Source organism: Hetaerina americana, unplaced genomic scaffold, assembly GCF_022747635.1.
Source record: "Hetaerina americana unplaced genomic scaffold, ioHetAmer1.1.p SCAF_11, whole genome shotgun sequence".
NCBI classification, from domain to species: Eukaryota; Metazoa; Arthropoda; class Insecta; order Odonata; family Calopterygidae; genus Hetaerina; species Hetaerina americana.
The window spans coordinates 27,779,993-27,801,315 of record NW_027286181.1 but is presented as its reverse complement, the minus strand read 5'-3'; the positions used below and the strand labels follow the sequence as shown (position 1 = coordinate 27,801,315).

Sequence of the window (21,323 nt, the reverse complement as noted above, 5' to 3'; positions counted from 1 at the left end):
GCCCTTTTTTATACTTCAATAGGAGTGAATAAATATTAAGGATTGCTTCTTCTTACTACTACATCCATAAAAAGTAGGGCCCTAAACCAGGAGTTTACAATTGATAGTCCGAAGAAATTTCAAACGCGAAGCATCAAATATCAGGCCAATATTTTTTTTTGGATCATGGAAGATTTAATAACTCGTTTTCAATTATCAAGAGTAATAACCAATGCATACCAACAAAATGGAAATTTTATAAACATTATTTCATAAAAGCTTGTCCTTAAAAAAACAGCAATTTAGCGGTCCACTGGACTCAAAAATTGTAAGTTTAGAGGCTCGTGAATAATAAAATGCAGGAAAGCGTGCTCCGAACAGTTCTCGATACGATTTCTCAAAGGGTAGTTCGGGGAAAATCAAGCACCGAATATGTGAAAACATCTATACATGCAATAATGTATCAAGGCACAGACGTATTTGCATCGGGGATTTTATTACGACTCTTGAATATCAATATTTTCGATGATGACCGATATTTGGCATTCACATCCCGATCAATTTTTTTTAATTTTAAGTTTTTCAAAATTTAATCAATTATAATAGCACATCGCCAAACAAAATAAGGATCTTAATGTGATGCATGGCATCCCTCCTCCAATCGTAACTTCAAAAACAATTTATATGGACTGAAGTCAATGGAATACCATGTTGCCAATATCTAATTATTCACCCAAAAAGCAATTAAATGAAACGAATGAGCTCAAAAGTTTTTAGATCTGCGAATCAAAAAAACGTCCTGCGGTCCATTTCAGCTCCCGCAAAGTGTAAGAGATTCACGGGAAAATAGGAAAAGAGGCATTTATTTTGAGAATTCAAAAGACTTAAAAAGTTCGATCCTTTGGCGTCCGTCGGCTTCCTATCGTTAAGACAGTAATACCAGCAGCGGGCTATGTCGCAACGTGCAAGGCAAGCGTAAGGGCGGAGGGTACGGAGGAGCAAATGAATGCACGGGGCCGCCTGGGAAAGGAGAGAAAGAGAGAGAGAGGACTTTCGCAACGGGGGACACCTGATGCCGGCACGCGAAGGGGTTTTCGACGGCGGACCCCACGGGCGCCAAACACAAGGAGGTGGGAGGGGTTGGTGGAGCTCAAGAGGACAGATCGAGTGCCGCTTGACGTCCGCTTGGCAAAGTGTTTCGGCACGCTAGGATCCTACTTTTCCTCCTCCGTGCTCAAAATTGATTATCCGATTGCAGGTACACAGGGTTCAGAGCGATGGAATCAGCTGATCCATTGTTGACGGAGCTACATATATTGAACGCGATTCTGGGCCACTTGGCCACTGGGCCATAGTGTTACGAAATCTGAAGCCCTAAACGAAGTGGGCATGACTTGCGGTAACGTGAAAGTGCCAGTGGCAACGAAAAAAAAAAATACAGCCCTTTTCAACTAACACAAATCCGACGGGTAAAAGGTTAATTTTATAAAAAAAACCGAAGAACGTTTTCCGACATTATAAATCTTTATCAACCCGAATCATGTGCACCAGTGATCTTAAAAAATGTACCTGAAATGCACATAATGATCTAATGTTAATAACAATTGTGATATTTAATGACGATAGCTAACCGAAAATTACGATTCTCCCCGGACGTTCAACCATGAACATTGAATACTGGCAATACCAAAATAATCCATTCATAAAATAGGAGTGACGATTAAATGCCAACATACAATATTTATAGTTAGATAAGCCAAACACAGCTGGCGCGAAACGGTCTTTTTAAATATGCCCTCTATTTGATTTAGAAAAAATGTTCGACGACAAGTACATAGTGCTTCTTTCTTGATCTACCTCAGTTATATGGTACTATCAAATGTTGGAAATGCCAACCGGTGGATGTAAGTGTTCCCTTCTCAATAATTTTACACAGCTTTCTACACAATTGTACACAGCGACTGTCATCAAAGCTGTGTGATTTTTTCGAGTTCCAGATCTTCCTGGGAAATCGCAGACGGAAGGGTTCAGAGAAACTGGTCTCCTAACCTAATTTCGCGAATTTCATGTGCCTTGGACCTCAGCACGAGATGAGCTCCAAACTTAGTTATCACAAAAATCTTATTGTCAATTGATTATTACTATTAGTAGCATTTAAAGTGAATAAATATCCCTAACTCCTGGGAAATTAGTAATTTTTGATACCCAATATTTATGTTTATATTTTATTTCATTTTAAAGGCATAACCATTAGATTATTAGAACCAAATTATAGCAGCGTGTAAAATACAAATCAATTTCCTTCGTATACAAGACAAAAAATAAGATCTCGATCGCATTAAATGTATGCTTACTTAAAGACTAGTTTACTGAGAGTCCAAGAATTTTGGTCAGCCTTCTGCATAAGTTCCACACTTGCTTTGATCAATTAATGATACCTTCAATAATATAAGCCTAATACTTATTGCTTCAATGCTGTTCACTTGATTCACAACTTTGACAGAACATATTCTTGTTATCATTCCGGAGTAATGAATCCCCAATAAGATGGCATTTTTTATGAAGCCATTTTAATATAAGCAAGATGAATACATTCAATCCGAATTTGGAAGAAACTTACACGATTTTGAATTCAAATACGTACGGTTTATTCTGTTAAAAAGGTTTTATAAATGCAATCCATATTCTTAATCCATGAGATAATTCACAATGATGCTTACTATACTTGGAAATTGATAAAGAGTACGTAGCATATTACGAGAGACACGTAATATATTATGAGGTTTTTCGTTTGCCAAAACAAAAATGTTGAGTTATAAAGTTAATAATCACCTCCCACTCGAAAAAACGGAAAGACATCACCACTTAAACTAGCACGTACGTAATTAGTGTTTGCGTTTTAAGAACAGGTAGAGGAAGGATTTTACTGAAGCGTTAACCGATCGACGACAACACTCGGCTATGATTATTCAATTCACGTCAGCAGTAAATACTACTGTGTTACAATTATATACTAAGTCGAAAGATACTCCATGTCGTACGAGCGCAAACTGACAGAAAATCAACCTGCAAAACCCACAAGTTCGACGACTAAACCAAAATAACGTGATATTAACTATCACATCAAGGAGGAGAAACCTATAGGTATTGAATATGGGTTAGATAGAGTTAGAACCGTATAAAAAATAAATCCCTCATAGGACTCACCTCTCAAGGGATCTCAAAGAGCTGCCCTCTATTCAGATGTGGCAGAGAGAGTGTGACAAAAGACGATCCAAACGCTAGGACGCACCCACTCAAATAAGTGACGGACAGAACACGAGACGCACGACAACGGAAAAAAACAACGAAAACTACACGGCAGGGTTGCACCTTGGGAAACTGAATCGAAGGAAGACTCGATTGGTCGTAGAAGCACCCCCTCCAGATTAATCACTCGACAGATTTTTCACACACGTAGAGAGATTTGGGACCGTCGGGATGCGAAACCATTAACAGTGGGGGAGGGAAGGGGAAAAATGTCCGGTAGCTCTTGCCGATGATTGTTCCTCTCTCCGAAGGAAAACGGGGAGAGATGTTGCTCTCTCTTCGGACACGTGCGCACGTAGGCGTGAGTAAAAATGCTTTTGTCGCACTCGGCGAACCACACACAACCTTATAACACGGCCTCTTCTCTAGCCCTTCCTATAGCCTGCCCCCACCCTTCTCCTGCTGAAGTTACCGGGGGAGGGAGGGAGAGTCGTGGTGGGGGGAGAGTGCCGGAGGGATACAGGATCGCGACACCCTCTCTCTCTCTCTTCCTCCCTCAATTCTGTCCCCCCAACCCCATGTTCCAATTCCTTCCCCCCACTCATCTCCTCATCACCTCTCTTCCTCCCCCAAGCAAGAGAGAGAGAGACGGCGCGGTGGGGAGGGGATGGAGGGGGGGGAGGGAGAGAACCCTCAAAGCAGACGAAAGTGAACTGGGATGAGAAAGAGAGGGGGTGAAACAAGAAAACAAAAGGGGGCGTGGAAAGGGAAGGGTGACCCCAGTGGATAGGGAAGTGTGGTGGAGGTGGGGAGAGGATATGGATACAAAGAGGAGGGTTTGAAAAATTTTCTTTTCAACGGATAATTGGCGAGGAGGCACGGGATACGGTGCGATCGCGAGCAATGGGGTGGAGTGATTAAAGACCAATTAGGACGCGCCCGCGGCCTTGGCGAGGAATACTTAGATGTATAATGCAAATCTCCAGTAATGAGTGACTTACGGCGAGTGAGAGAGAAATGGGGTTATTTGAGATGAAAAAGTATCTCGAGCGTTTGCCATTTTGCATTTACGACTTGGATGGTTGCGAATTACACGAAGAACGGAGGCAAAAATAAATTCGAGATGAATAACGATTCATTCAAACCCCCTGAAGTAACCAAATGCCTCATTACAATGTCGAAACGTGAGCATAACACATGACATAACGTCCTCGTAAGATAGTATTAGCTTTACATCTACGACAAAATTCCAGAATTGCAAATTACTGAGTTAATACTGCCAACCTAAGATCAATTAATTAAATGATTAACACAATTTTATTACAAACTGGCATACGAAGGCATACAAAAATACTTCTATACAAAGGCAAAAATAGATTGCATCTAAAGTAAAATTATAACATAGCAAAAAGTCAATTAATGTGATAGCTTCAACAATATATTAAATTTAAATGCAAAATCTTAAAGATGTGCTCTAGTATTACAAACCCCTAGAATTTGAAAAATATCCTAATATACAATAATTATTAGAGCAAACGTAAATTGCTGGAATCAAATATAATTCATATTAACTAAGTTTTTATGTAAGTTTATATCGAAAGAATTTCTCAGCGACTGATATAAATAATAATAATTTAATAGGCTCATTTATTACCTTTAAAACATTGTTATTTGACGTGATACCATCATATTACGAATATCGACAACTCCGAAAGGAAATGATGCATTTTTGTGCTCATCAAAACGAGAGATTCAAAAACAAACATTCATTATCATTTCATTCCCTTTAAGAAGTATAAGGCAAAGAGTTATTTTTGATTCAGCATGAAATGAGTACCAATTCTCTCCAATATGGATATTTAACTATTAGATACGTGTGCTTGAAAAAAATGAACTAAAGGAAGTGAAAGAGTTTCGCTAATTAGGCAGCAAGATCGCAAATGACGGAAGATACCCCGGAGAAACAGAGGACGAGTGCAGGCAAAAGCAGGCTTCATCTAAAGATACGAAGACAAAACCCTTTAATGCAGTTTATTTCCAATGACAGTACCATATGGACGATAGGAACATCAGAAGAAACATTATAAGTAATGGGCATGAAGACATAAATAATAATGATGAATGTAATACATACAAAAATAACAAATTCATTTTTTCGAAAATCGAAAGAAGAGTGAGGATTAGAGAGGACAAATTAAGAAGAGATAAAATAGGCACAGCATGGAGTACGACAGTTAACTAAATATAAAAAATAATGAAGGAATCGTAGAAAAAAGGAATGACAGAGGAAGACTTGCTAGAAGCATGTAATGAAAGACCGCAGCGTAAGAAGGTACGAAGAAATGAAGAAACCTGCAGGGAACTGTGTAGCATAAAAAAACCTTTGGTAATATTGATACCCTATGATGCTAATGATGAACAGAGACATCTGTGCCTAATACACTCACATCAACCAAAGAAAACTAATTAAACTCATTATATGAACGTACATACTAGGTCAACAATGAAATAACCAAGTAGTAGTAGTTTTGAGGGGAGGCGACCGACAGCTGAGGTCATTTGCGCCATAGGGGATGGATAGGAAAGGATGAAGGGTGGAGAGAAACTCGGCGTCGGCATTAGCCTACTCTTTACGAAAGGCGCCAAGGGGTCCGCAGTTTAACGTCCCATCCGACGGACGGCGTACTCACTCAAAGTGCCCTCCACAAAGCACCTCAACTAGGGATCGAGATACCTCTGAAAAATATTCAACACCGCCGGGATTTGAACCCGGGCCCTCTGGGTGGGAAGCCAGTACGCTAGCCCCCGCACCATCTCGATCCCCATGAAATAAAAAAGTAATGAAGTATTCGGTAAAATGGAAGATTGCATTAAACATTAAAATTGGAGGAAATACACTAGAGCGAGTACAACTTATATAAGAAGTGTTTTCTAGAAAACGGTCGAAGTAGTAGAGACCATTCAATCGCGTGAGACGAATTGCGTTGGGCGAAGGAGCTTTTATAAGGGGAGGGAGTTGATGGTAGGGACCTTGTCTTATGGTGTAAAGAATATATTCGGATATGGAGCGTAATTTAGTCCGATCGGAAACCTGGCGGTGGAGACAAGAGGATATTGGCGAATAGCAACGTTTGGAGACATGAGATGTGGAGAAGAAAGGAAAAAATAAAATAGCCCGAAAGGGAAACAAAAAAAGTACTGGGAATGATAGGCGAGGAGAGATGATTGTTGGAAGAAATCCTTAAGAGGCAGGAAAGGTTGATGTGATGGAATTTAAAAAAATGTAATAGAGGGGAGAAAAAATAGCAAACGAAAGAGGGAGGAGAAGATTAATAATGTAGGACGAGATGAAAGGAGGAAGGAAGTATGCGGAATTGTAGAAGAATATACTGTATTGTAAAGTGTTGTGACATGTTACACGCAGCTGAATCTTCAATGCATAGCGGCCGTTAATAAGTTTCCTCCTCCAAACAACTCAACAGGCAGACTTACATTAAAAATAATTATTATTACCACTGATTCATGTTATGCTCTAAATTAAATGGCAATAGGCAAGCACAAAAGACCCTGAAGCTAAAAATGGATTATATATCAGTGAGGATACCATTTCAACTAAACATGAAATATTATTCAGCAGTAAAATAAATATAATACCCCATGGAATACAGGGATTCGACCAAGTCAAAGGAATACCCGTTTTATAAGATCATTCAGTCTCTAACTAAACTAGGAATTACTATAATCACCAACTTGGTTCCCAATGTTCCCAATAACGAAATTGTTTCAGTATTTTCCTTTCGGTTGACACAAGAAATTATATTAGTTTCCGCTGAAATTTACAAAATGGGTTTCTTGGAACAATGAAGTCATAAAAGAAACCAAGTACATCCTTCCTGCATTAAAAGAGGCACGGGTTTTAAAAAAAACCTTGGCTAAATCTTCAGTTATATAGGGACCAAACATACCTTCGTCGTCATCTGACACCAATGGTGTCATAAATTGCTCACATCGGAAACAAAGCGCTGAGAGTTCCACGGCGTGAATCTAAAAATGCATTTCGCGAAATCCTTGTCGCACCTAGAAGGGACGACCACTCTCGGTCGACCACTTTTCTTCACTTCCGAGCCAAACATATTGAGGTCCGTGCCCCCTTCTAAGTAAGACTAGAAATGTAGAAAGGAACACGGCGTTTCCCGGTCAATAAACATGAAATATTAGTAGCTAGCTGAACGCGGTACACAACCTTGACTGAAACTAAAGACAAATCTAACAAAAAAAATACACAAGGCATACAAATTTAAACCTTAAGCCTAACAATTACCATAAGAACGAACAACACGGAGCTGTCAGTGCTAAAATAAACGCTGGGAAGGCTGTGTATTCACACAAAAACATTTTTCGGCACTCTCTAAGGCCTGTTCGTGTGAATTTCGTGTCGGATCCTCGGAGCAAAAACGTCTTCATACCGAAGGATACCCGTAATTCACTACGTCTGTCCAGATATTTCCACCACGGAATTTGCATTTCATAGACGCGCCAAATATTCCCTTATTTTTTAGTTAAATTTTTTATTTCATGTTTCATGCAACTGCGTCGGGATATGGAGTCATTCCGTATCGCCATGTGCCCCGAAAAAAAGTCACGGAAAACACGAAAGACACCACTTGACGTATAATGAGAAATAACTTAATCGTTTTGATTCTTCCTTTTATCTTCCATACAGCTGAGTCCCTCCGTGGAATGGGGAGAGTTGGGCGACATACATGGGGGTAGAGAGTTGACCGATCTGCACCACTTGCCAATTTAAATTTATTTACTTAATTTCTTTTTTTTTAGCTCTGCCTTACTCGAAGGAAATGCACACTAGGGTATTTGGAGATATTTCACAAACGGTAACACCCACGGGTTACTTTTTGGCTTGATAAATTAAACAAAATCAATATAAATATGTTTGCCAAATATAAGGGGATACGCTATCATGATGAGAATCGAGTTTATTCGAAATTTACAGGCAATTATTTCTCCCGAAATCATTTCATTGATGCACCTAAAATCCGTTCGGATTAAATTACACAAAAATATATTAAAAAGGAAACTTTTTTCAAAATTCTTCGAACAGATGGATCAATTTTCACGAATAGTACTGAGGGAACGAAGGGGTATTTTTTTTAAGGGAGGCGCCAACGAAATATGCTTGGCCAACCACGCCTTAAAAGTCACGCGGGAGCGTCAGATATAGACGAAAACGGACGACAGTTAAATCATTTGATTTAAATATAAATAAGTCTTAGTAGCTCAAATCCAAAAATGAGACTATCGTGCAAAATAAATGAATATCTAAAGTTTTAAATTGCCCATTAGTCCTGCGACATAAATGGTGTTCCGTGGTCTAATTCACATGAAGAGGTCCCTTCTAAAAAAAAAAAAATCAGCGATATGAAACTCCAACACCAATTCTTTAAGTGGATGAGGCTTGCAAATACAGGGATTCAAAACGAGAAGGCGTGTTAAGTGGAAGATTATTAATGAGCGGAAGGGAGACTTTTCAACTGTACGGAGGAAGATGTGTGAGGAGGGCGGAACCCGAAGTCTACGGAAAACGACTGGGCGAGAGGGGAAAGGGACCAGGGATGTATGAGAAAAAGAGACAGGGCAAAAATTAATGTGACATACTGAGGGATCATCTTTCAACCTTCGACCGAGTTCGAGACCACCCATCTCTTTCTCCTCTACAAATAAACCATTTTAGCAAAAAGTTTTTTGTTCCCTTAATTTCCGAGTCGGAAACGACTCGAACCCCACCGTTGTGACTAATTATTACGCCAATGAATCCACTAAATGGACCGTTAGATTCACACTTTAATTTTATAAGGACGATATAATGGCCAATTCAGATTCGTATTAAAATATTTCAAATATGTCCATAAATATTAAATTAAAACCCAAATGATTGCGCCACGCCACAGACCCTGGCTCTGTAAGTCCTCCAATTTGGCAAATACCTATTTTTGAATTAACCACAGGTATATTTGTTAAAAAACAACATAATACAATGAAAACACTATATTTACACATCGTTAAAATAATTGTAAGACATATTTATTGCTAATCTTACAAGTGACTTCCTGATATTCAAATATTATTTTGTCATGTTTAATGTTTCAACACCATTAGACAAAGACTCAAACCACTGTTTCTAGGCTAATTGTACCATGGAGAGAAGATTTATAATTAAAACAATTTTATACTAGTGTCACGGGTTCAATGGTAAAGGAAATGGAGTTCAAGCAAGTTCAGGAGAAATTATAGAGTTCAGGAAAAATTAACCACAATATGGAAATACATCGATATTCATGCCACTATAGCAACACAGGCATGCAGGTGGAGATATATGGATGAGACAGGATGGAAACGAACTATATCCACCACAGTATAAGATTCATTACATTCCTCGACGTGTCGTAAGAATATTAGCATGGAGTAGAGCACAAGCATACGAGTACATATCTCAGACAAACCCTAAATAGCATTCCTGCCGATCATAGTAGTTATAAGGACAAATAATTACTCCCATGGGATGAAATTTGTAAAAGAAAGAAGCGGCACACAATATTTTAAGCAAAGTGAAGCCAATAGCACCGAGGGGTATGTTCCCACAAATGTTTAACGGAATATTTTGCATGTCACACAAAGTTATCTGCAATTCGTCAGTTTTTCAGCTAAACGCATCTTCTTGCAACCCGATGCTAACCTCAGTTATACGGCACAAGCGAAATAACGAAAGCACCGAAACAAGAATGGAAATGAAAATATTGTCAATGAATGACTCAACGGAAATTCATTAACAAACAGTTTTATACACCCAAAAATGTACGACTCCGATTCTTAGGTAAAGGATCGATCGACTTTGAAGGAACCATGGTAAGGGTAGGCCAAGAGCTATATGAATACAAAATCAATGAGAAATTCTGCAAGTATCGCAGATCCTTAGTGATGGAAGACATGTAATTTTTGTCGGTCAGACACATTTGATTTCATACAGTTCAGTGCACACTAAACGAGTTTATGACCCACCAAAAAAATAATCAATTTCAATGGCTTCCAAGGAGAAATTTTTGTAAGACCTAGCAAACGCCTTTAAAGTTTATTGTCTCCGGCGTATAGTTATGGAATTTGCATAACCTATTGAAATGAAAGGAAAGTTGACTTTGTAATCCCATAAACATTTGCGTGGAATTCCACACATGACTTTGTAATTCCGGAATTGCAAAGTCAATTTCATTTCAATATGCCTTAAAAGTGTCTCGGTTGGGGACGTAGAAGAGGAATGTATCGAAAGGAAATTGAAGTACTACAATCAAAACTGGACGGCCTCCTCTCCTTTCACCACATGGGCTAACAACAATTTCTCTTGGAATATTTGCTAATATTCGGCATATTAAAAACTTGTTTGCCCAGTAACAAGTAAACTACTCCGAAATGAGATCAAACAACAAACAGCACACACCCATTTTCCAATAAAATACATCCGTAAGCCCCCAGATGGATGGGACGCAACATTCAATTTTGAGGGACGTGATAAAGGTGGGTGAAGATAGTGAATCATTTGCTTCGCTTGAATAAATATTTCATTCAAAACTCGCCAGATTAATTAATTAATTAATTAAACTTTTTAAAAAAATAATAATTAATGTGGAATTAGTGACCGTCGAAAAGAATTCATTACTAAAGAAAACAGAAATTATGTAAAGGGGAAATAATTCAGGTGGCATAGGGGTGGTAACACAGGTGAAAGGTTTCTATAGGACAGCCAAGGAAAGGATTGAGGGAATGGTAAAAGTATAATTAGAAGTTTAAGAATTTACGGAGTACCGACAGAATTTCCAAAATATACAGAAGTAAAAATCAGATTAAAATACATTGGCGAATGACGCAAGAAAATGGAAAGAGCGAAAGAAAACGGGAAGGACAAACATAGTCTCTGAAGGACCGAAGTTGAGGCATTTTAGTCCGCGGATACAAACGCTTCATGCCCCACGAAATGGAGCGGAAGAATAGACGAATTGGGAGAATTTACATGTACATCCTTAACATGTGGCATAGAGCGATTCAATCACTTTCCCATGGATACTGATGCTTCAACAGTGAATAATAATAACTCTTTTGGAGCGAAGGTACCGATAGTTGAGGAGTAACATGGTTTATATTGGGTTTATAATTTTGTCAGCGAAATAAAATCATACTGACACTGAATCCAATCAATACAATTCCATACAAATAGGAGAAACTCATTTTTTTCTATTTCACGAGAAAGAGACGGCAAAGCTCAGCGTGAAAACCGGAGGAAATAAACAGAAGAAAGTGGAACAGTTTCCCTATCCTAGAAGTGTTTTTGAAAAATATGGTCTAAGAAGTAAAAGTAAGTATAAAGAAGCATTGCGGCTAAGAAATTTATTCGTGGTAGCAAGATAATAGGCATTGATTGTGGAGATTTTTGAGAGAGGAGTGCGGACAAGGATGGAAAAGGCGAGATGTTTGCTGGAAGAAATCCAAAGGAGATAGGAGAGGTGGATGCAGAATAATTTGATTGGATCTTTGAAGACTGTGATAGAGGTGGGAATGTTAGGCAAGAGAGGAAAGGTAAAGGAAAGAATCGACATGTTGGACGGAATGTAGGTGGAATTGCCGAACAGTTTAATGTAGTGCGGAGATTCATGTTGCGTATTGTTACGAGAAGCGAAGTAAGAAATGTAACTGTGTTATGTCAGCGTCCAACCAAAACCTACCTTCAGTGGTAGACTACAAGGAGATATTCGACCAGTGGGCATTTAAAAAAAAAATATAATCTTGATCACATCGTGTAAAATTTAATTATTTATTCCATGGAGTGTAATGGAGGTGCGCTATAGTTATTAGAATTATCCAATAGGAAACAGGAATGACATATAATCAGTCGAAAAATCAAAAAAGAACACAAAACATCTCATTCTCGGGAGCGAAAAAACTTACGTAAAAAGGGAAAATTGCTGAAAGAAGAAAATTGTGGCAGGAGGAGCTGATAAAGGGAGAGCATAAGGAAGAATTGAGAATAAAAATAAAGGGAGACAATGAGTGAAAAATGAAAGAACGCCAAAATGTGACAGAAAGCGGAGGAAGAGAAAATAAAGTTGAGAGAGTAAAAAAAAGGGTTGGATATTGGAGGAGAGATAAGAAAGAGAAAGCGTAAGATAAATACGTGCATGAAACGAATCGGAAAGGATGGCAGAAGGAGAAAGAGAGATGAATGGGGAGGGAGAGGAGGCGGAAGGTAGGTAGTGGGATATTTGAAGTGGGAAGCGGCAGGAAAGAGGAAAGGGGTGGGGAGACGAAGAGGGTGTTAAGTGGGCAAGTGGAGATTGAAGCGGAGACAAAATCGTTGTTTGGAAACGGCGTGAGAGGGGAGCGTAGTGGATGTTTGCAGTGACAGGAACGAGGGCCAGAGTGGAGAGGGTGGGTTGTTACGGAGTGAGGGGAGGGCGGAATGGGGGTGTCGGAAGGGGAGGTGAAACTGGGAGGGGGGAGAGACTTGCAAATTGGAGACGAGTTGACATTGAGAAGACCTCGGAGACAGCAGTGGCCAGAAAGAGAAAGAGCAAAGGGTAAGGTGGCCGAAAGGGAGATCGGGGGAAGGTGGGAGGAGAATAATAACGAAAGGGGAGAGTCTAGCGAGGAGGAAAGAAACAGTGAGAGAACTTGGAGAGGACCAATGAGAGATATCTAGACGAGTTGGACCTGCGAGTCTAACGTAGAAAGATTAGCGGTGGGTGGCCAGGATGGAAGAAAGGTCGCGTGAAAGATAAAAAAAGACGGGATACGACAAGGTGTTAAGTTAGTATGTCGAAGATAAGGGCAAAAAGAAAGTTATGACATTTCCCTATTATCGAGAGTAAATGAATGAAAAATCTCATACGACACAGTTAAAATTTTACAATACCCAGAAGATTAATTCCACTAAGAAATATTATTCCTGATCCAGGTTTCGACAAATGCTGCCATCATCGGATCGACAACAGCATGTGTGAATTCGAAATTCCGTTTCCGAAACACGCCATGTGGAGATGATAACATTTGGTATTGTCGCCAATAACACAATAATGAGAAACCACATTCAAATAAATGAAGTCCTCGTGAATTATTCGGCGGTGGGCAGATATTGATGACCTAAGTCTTCCGTGATTTACTTGTCAACTGTATAAATTCTGTCCCTAGCGTGGTGACTTGACAAACGGCATAAGATTATTCAAGAGAATATCCACATGATCCTGTGCCAAAAAGTCTTCTCACGATGACAAATCGCCTGCTTTGAAGACTACTCTATTTCTGGTCGTAAATCGGATGAAAATAAACACTTTTGTGCCAACTATTGAAAACATTTCATCGGTTAATAATGTCTCGGGGAAAGGACAACACATGAATTGAACAAGAGAACCGGCAAAGAAAATGCAGTCTCAAGCACCTTCTTTGCATTGAAAAAATAAAAACACCCCCCTCCCCCCACCTTTTTGGCAAATTATGCACGACGCAATTTCCCCACAATCCTTCCCCTCTGACCTCACCCAATATTCTCCCTTCTCGTACTACCCGCCCGTTCGAGTTATCCCTGTGAACAATGAAACGGGAGGAAAACAAAAGGAATTTGGTGGAAGGCTTACGCCGTGGAGAGTAAAGAGAGGAGGTAGACAGGGCTGGGATATTGACATTAGGCACTCGAGAGACCGGTGGCAAGGGTAGGTGCACGGTGGGGTTGAGAAAGGTTCGGTTCGGGGGGAAGGGGAGTTTTCGAGGGAGGCGACAAAGGCGAGAGAGAGATAGAGAGAGAGAGGGGTTACCTTCGGAAATAAAAGGACAGGAATAGAACACTGTTTGAGCTGGGATTGTGAAGTGGAAAGTTCTCCATTGCCTCTCCCTTTGTGCTCTTCGCTCCACTTTCGCGCGCGGTATTCATTAGTGACGCGGAAATCCGAGGACCTCGAGAGTGATGTACGACGACGACACCAAATCACACTTGCTCGCTCCCTCAATGCCCCCCGCGAGTATACCTTCGTCGTCGCGCCTAACCCCCCGAGAGCAGGGAAGATGCAAGACTCCGTGCATTGGAGTGCTTCATTTATGATTTCGAACGTGCCTTCAGAGGATCAGACGCCAGGATTTTTTTAAATTTTTCATCGACTGACGGAATCGCCGATTTGTGTCCAAGAATAACCGCCAAAAAGGAACAATCCGCACTTGATTCTGAGGTTGTGGGGGTAAGGCTTATTCCAAAGATCACAAACGATTAGGGAATTTGCAAACAAGTGCACCCCATACATCGTGTCAGAGTGATAAAATGGACGCCCATCAATCGAGAAGAGAATAATAATAATAATAATAATAAAATTTTTATTCCCCCTCTGACTTTGATGGGGGAACGAGGCTTTGCACAAGGTCGTTGAGGCATGGTAATACATGCAAGTGCGGACTGAAGGTTTTTGATAAGCAAGTGTGTGGGGAAGGAAGAAAGAAAAGTTGAAAATGACGGAAAGAAAACGAAGGAAGAAGCATTACGTGTGGTGGGGGAGGAGAGGAGAAGTTTGAAATAAATCCAAAGGAGGCTGGAATGGTAAATGCAGAGCATTTTGATAGGTAATGGAATATTGAAGACTGTGACAGAGGGGAGAATGTAAGGCAAGCATGATAGAGGGAGGAATCACGTGGATTTTAAGGAGGGTTTTTTGTAGTACTGGGTGTCAAGTTGTTTTTATTAGGAGAGGCTTTGAAATGTAACAATGTTCAGTATTTGTGCATCAAAAACCTACCTTGCACGGTAGACTACGTAATAACAATAATGCCTTTCCACGATTATCATTATGGTAACATTTTATCATAAATGTTCAATAAAATAGAAGTGGATTATAGGTACCAAAGAGGAAATTCTGCGTAGCGGTCACCGTCAGTAACATTACTGTACTATTGAAGGCGCACGGCTGTTGAAAATACATATTGTGAAATTGGACCGAAAATTTTAAAATTTTTTCTCAATTAATCATTTTGTCCATTAAACAAAAAACTTTATGATTAACTTTTCAAGATTTAAAGCAGGGGTACTACTTTTTTGAAATATAAACTGTTTAAATATGACATAAAATGAATGCAATAAGTTTCATACAAATTATTTAGGATGTTTTCGACTTTTTGTTTAGGAAAGAGCCATGTTTTATACTTCATGTTTTGTATTTCGTGAATATTCAGCATTCAAGTTTTACTTAAGGAATTCGATTGGAGGGTGCTGATAAAATTTGATATGAGGTATAAACAAGATTGTTTAACAGCTTTGCCATTGGAATATGGTCCAACAATACCATATTCAGCCCATTACTTAATCAAGTATTCAATCGGTTCTATTCCGTTTCCTCCACGAATATGCAACTGTTTCAAAACTTTTGAAATAAAGTATATTTTCCTCAATGCTATAACAAACCATACCATTATTTCAGAAAGATAATCAGCAAGAAGGCATTTTGAATATTATGAAAAACAGTTCAACAAACGACCTTCGTATGATAACAAAGCTGACCATTGTGCTATGATGCGGAATAGAATTGTATAGTGGAAAACGTGAGAATAAATCAGGCCAGCTCGTAGAGCGAAAGAACAATTTGCAAAAGATTATCCACAAAAGATTATCCAAGACCTAAAATGGTATCCTGTAAGTAACCCTTTCGATGTTTTTCCCCTGTAAGTCTATCAGTGAAGCAATCGGATACTAAAGAAAGTCGTCTCTCTCTGTCGTGATTTACGTACTATTTATTTTCATTTTAATTTGATTATTTTACATACAATAAGCAAACAACACCTGTGTCACCCTTAAATTTAATAAGCGTGAAGAATCAATAGAAAGAATGTTAAACTCCATTAAAATGACTAATAATTTTCATGGTGAAAACGGATAAGCGCAAAAGTACACACTCATGCCAGTACGCTTTTCTTCGCCGGAATTGCGAGAGATGAAGAACCCAGCTAAGAACTTCGCGGCAAAATATGCACGTATATTCGGTGCCTGTCAAGCCCACACACCCACCTGGTTGGTTCTTAATAATGCACGATGCCTTTTCACTCCTTCTCGAGGGTGGAAACGCATTCCCGGGACTACTGACTACACGAGGAGAAGAAACGAATGAGCTTATAGCGTACTCGCAACCCACCCGCGGAAGGAAGGGAGAGAGGCCAGAACGTATGGGCGTGTTTATGCACCTACCTTAAAACAACGATGGGCCACAGGTGCTCGAAACAAAGCGTTTTGGGCGAAACTATTGGTTCGCATCATTAGTATTTATTTTTTTTATTTTTAAACGGCGAGTTCAGACACAAGCCCTCCCATGAGTAATGCTGAGGTACATTATACTTCGATGGAATCTCGTCGCGAGGATGGAGCGGAACATTAGAACAGGTAGCAGAAGTCACAAATATACTTTCATTATTTTCAAAAGCCATTCTACTCCGGAGAAGTACTGAATACGTGTGTCGTCCAACAAGACCTTGGAAAATGCTAAAAAAAAAACATTATTTTGGATTAAATGTTTTTTTATATTTCAACAGTATCACCTTGTAGCTCGATGCACTTTTCCCAACACTCCTCCAAATTTTCTCCAGACACCCAAGAGGTAGAATTTCGGAAGGTTCTCAAAACTTTCTCGTCTATTTTGGCGATTACACCTCATCGTTCGACGTGAATCGTTTTCCGTCGAGAAATTTTTTTCAAGTTAGGAAATAAAAAAGCCATTTGGGGGAAATCTGGTGAATACGATGGATACTGCAATCATTCGAACTTTCATTCCATAATTTTGGCCATCGAAACTGTACAGGTATGCCTGTGCATTGTCTTGAAGGAATAGAATTTTTTCTTCGCCAACTGAGGACGTTTTTTCTTGATTTCTGCACTCAACCGTTGCAATGACGACGCATAATACTCTCTATTTATCGTTTGTCCTTTTCGCAAGTAATCAATGCGGATGATTCCCCGTGTGTTCCAAAAGACTAAGGCCCTCGCCTTGTCCGCCGATTTATCCGTCTTCTCCTTCGTATGAGCGGAATCACTTTTATAAATCCACTGTTTCGACTATTCATTTGTCTCTCGAGTGCCGTAGTGCACCCATGTCAGACGTAGTAGTAGTATTTAGGGGGGCGACCAACAGCTGAGGTCATTTGCGCCATTAGGGATGGACAGGAAAGGAAGAAGGGAGGAGAGAAACCCGGCGTCGGCACTAACCTACTCTTAACGAAAGGCGCCAAGGGGTCCGCAGCTTAACGTCCCATCCGACGGACGGCGTACTCACTCAAAGTACCCTCCGCAAAGCACCTCAAGTAGGGATCGAGATACCTCTGAAAATTATTCAACACCGCCGGGATTTGAACACGGGCCCTCTGGGTGATAAGCCAGTACGGTAGCCCCCGCACCATCTCAATCCCCGTGCACCCATGTTTCGTACACACGATTGTGCTTATTCTTCACTGAGAGGAAACGCGGCGCCCATCCAGTCGAATTTTTTACACCCAATTTTTCGCGGAAAACTATAACACTGAACCTTAAGATGTGTCTGTGTCGTTAACTATTCCGCGAAGAACTTCGCCGATCATTCAAAGCCATACCGTGGACTTTGTCAATCATTTCGGAGGAAGTCACTTCCACTGGACGTCCCTAACGATGCTTATCATCTGTGGACATACGCCCGCCCACGTTTAAAATAATTTACCATATGTAAATAGTCGCAAGCACGAGAGAAAATGTGCCATGAACTTCAACCAACTCGGATAACTCTTTCGGTGTTAAAACTTTAAAATAAAAATGTTTAACCACCACACGAAAGTCTTTTTTTCCATTTTTCTAAATAAACAAAAGTTAGTTGTTTCCAAGGACTATGAAAATGAAATTACGCGATAGATGAAGCTGTAACTCAAACAGCAGTCTAGTGATGTATGAAGCTTACTACAAGCAAACATTTTCCGATACTACGAGCTCCCGGTCTTGGATATTCTAAGGTCTTATTGAACAACCCAGTTATAATAAATTTTACCGAGATACCGTAAAATAAGAGACCTATCGGCGAACAGGTTTCAGTGGTTCCCCAAGTTTGATTTAGTTTCATCAAAAATGAATCCTGAAAAAAAGATGATCACAGCGTGCCTAAAATGGTTACCGTTTGCATTATCAATCCAGACATTTGCCGAGTGGTAATAATTAGGCATTGAAAAATTGAAGATAACTAGGACCTCGGTGTATGACCGAAGAAATGTGAGATTAAGTTTACACATTACTCAAGTGTTCGTCGTTCAATTTACGTCTATATCAAACCCACCTATTTAATTATACCTAAAATAAAGCCGATGCTCCACACTCATTTATACCTAATATTTCTCAGGTAATTTTTATGTGGTTTACATTCTTACAGAACCACATCGACATCTCCATCCCCATGAAGCGATCGTCGGAATGCGATCACGGGGCTCAATGCTATGAGGACAAACATTAAGATCAACAAAAACGAAGCCATGTCAAATAAAATTAATAGAATCAGGCCTGATTTCATTGAAATCATAGATATCCATTATTAAAATGATAATACCAAATTTGACCTATAGTTACATTACTTTAGGGCAAGAAACAAGTCGTTACCTCGGGAGACGGTAAAGGTACATATGTATCTACTGTACAGGAGAATTATACTCGAGAAGAAGCATTCCACGAAGGCACAACGGAAGACAACTTGAATTAGTCCGTAGCCATTCTAAGAGTTAAAACAAAACCTAAACATTTTACCTTCAAGACTTGAACATAATTCTTATATTTTCATTATAACTGCTCGTACATGTTGTCCTTGGAACACACCTTGACGGGTCGAGAAACGTATAAAAGCCACCAAAATCATGTATCGACTTCCGTTGGCTCATTACGTCTACATCTCACATTGCAAGCCGACACGAGGAAGTAAGACAAACGGTGTTAGTTTATTGATTGATGGGAAACTATTACAAAACCAAAGCTACAGAGTAACACGACCCAAATTTCGATAATTTGAATCATTATCAGGTGAGGCAAAGGTAGGAGTAACTCTCTTTCCTAAGGTCAACGAGGAGGGAAGGGAGGAAAATGAGTTTTTATGACTTCTATAACTTTAGTTCGCGTTTGCAGTCTTCGTTACAGCTGCGAGCGAGCGGTACCCAATTACAAAGCAGCAAATAACGCACAAATTCCGATGGAAATCTGAAGATCCATCGAGTAGGAGTGGATCTAACGAAAAAATATCTCCCGCCGCTCTCAAAAAGGAGCAGGTACGTGTGTTTACACGGATACGGCCAAGCGAGTGAACGAGCAGGGGTGGAAAGGAAAGGGGGAGGAGAGGGAGGAGGGGGGTGGGCGGGGGTACGGGTGGTCCACGCAGTGAGCGTGCACCCACCGACTATAATTAGCAGTCCCTCTTAAATAAAGTCCCCGGCGTTGGCCATGATTAAGGAGCCGAGGCCGAGATGTGCGGATTTGAACTCACTGGGGGGGCTTGCCCTCCCCCATGCCTCTTCTCCACGTCTATAGCCGCCCATCAAAGGACTGGAAACGCGCCAGGCACGTGGTCATTATAAATCGAAGGGAGTGGAAAAATACAAATAAACCAAGCTCATTAACTCGCAACCGGGGGGAAAACAAACTGATCCGGGTATGGTGCTTGGTTCACGAAAAGAAATCCGGGGGAAAATAAACGCATGATGCGCGCCCGAAGAGAATAAGTTTACTTGACTTGAGCAGTACGTGAAAAGTCGACTCCAACTACATTCGCCAATTCGGAAATATAAGTTGATTAAACTTGGGCAGTACGTGAAAATTCAATTGGAACCACATTCGCCGGTTCGGTTAATAATGGCTGCAAGCGCGGCTCTGAGGCTGGCACTAAGATCGAGGAAAACACGTCCTGAGATATCTTTCACCCGAATTAATATAAGTACCTTCCGAGTGTTAGCTGATATCATTTACCAAGATACACTCATGAACAAAAAGCTTTGGTACCGAAGACATCTAACAGCAATTTAAAATGCAGTTTATGGTAGTTTCTAAATCAATATAATCTCGAGTCAAGACACTAGTTTAAGCATAATTTTCTTCACCCATCCAGGAAAATATGTGATGCCAAAATTGAAATCTTCAATTTTTTGGCATCACAAATCTTCCCGTACAACTAATCGTATGGAGAATATTTTGATTCGTATTTTCAAATTGCTACCATGCTCAAATTTTAACGATTATCAAAGAGCTGATTATAATAAAATAAAATGTTATAGGCCATTTTATTTCCAGACTTTTTTCGAATACATACACGTACAGACCAATTCACGAAACAACAACTTTTGATAACGTACATAGCTTAGGCTCGAATGTTCAATCTAGCAAGTGCACGTGAACTTACTTATTAGTAAAATGATTTTCGAATATAACTGCAGGCCAAGAAATCATAACATTTTTACAAGCGGAAGTAAATCGCACAAGACAGTAATTCAAAATCAACATGACAAATAATTATATTTAGACAATATTTCCACTATGCTCATCTAGTATATGATCAGACAAATATTATTCAACTGGACAAAAAATTAACCATTTTTAAACTTCACAGATGAGGGTGATGGGAGATCAACCACAGTGATTCGGAAATGTGTAACTCACTCAGAAAATATTGATTCGAATTTTTTTAAGCACACGACGCGGAGATGAAATATGCTCTTGAGAACAATAGGTATTTACATAACGGAGATGTCCGACAGCGCTAATCATAACTGCGTCCCACCTCAAAATAGCGACGAAGAAGCAATAAAACTTCGAAAAAGCATTCGGAGAACAAAGTTCTAAATGAATGTGGTAACCTGTTGCATGGACCTTTTAGCTGCATGTTTTCCTAAGTCAAGAACGCAAACAAGCGAAGGAGATGCTCGCAGTTAGAAAGCTATAAAATGAGATTTTGTTTGCTTTGACTAGAAGTAGAATGGAGTTAAGAGTTAACGAAATTGTGGCGATTTTCAATGATAACACTATCATT

General features: G+C 39.8%; 1 protein-coding gene across 6 annotated transcripts in view; it reads right to left on the bottom strand.

Annotated features, from left to right (window-relative positions):
* Lmpt (four and a half LIM domains protein limpet) overlaps positions 1 to 21,323 on the bottom strand; it is a 946,158-nt gene that overhangs the window by 396,062 nt on the left and 528,773 nt on the right. The window contains exon 1 of one of the 6 annotated variants that reach the window (XM_071599521.1): positions 3,187 to 3,605. The exons of the other annotated variants lie outside the window; for them this stretch is intronic. The gene's annotated coding sequence lies outside the window, so the exon portion shown is untranslated. Of the gene's footprint in view, positions 1 to 3,186; positions 3,606 to 21,323 lie in introns of those variants that run through there. 6 annotated transcript variants of the gene reach the window in all.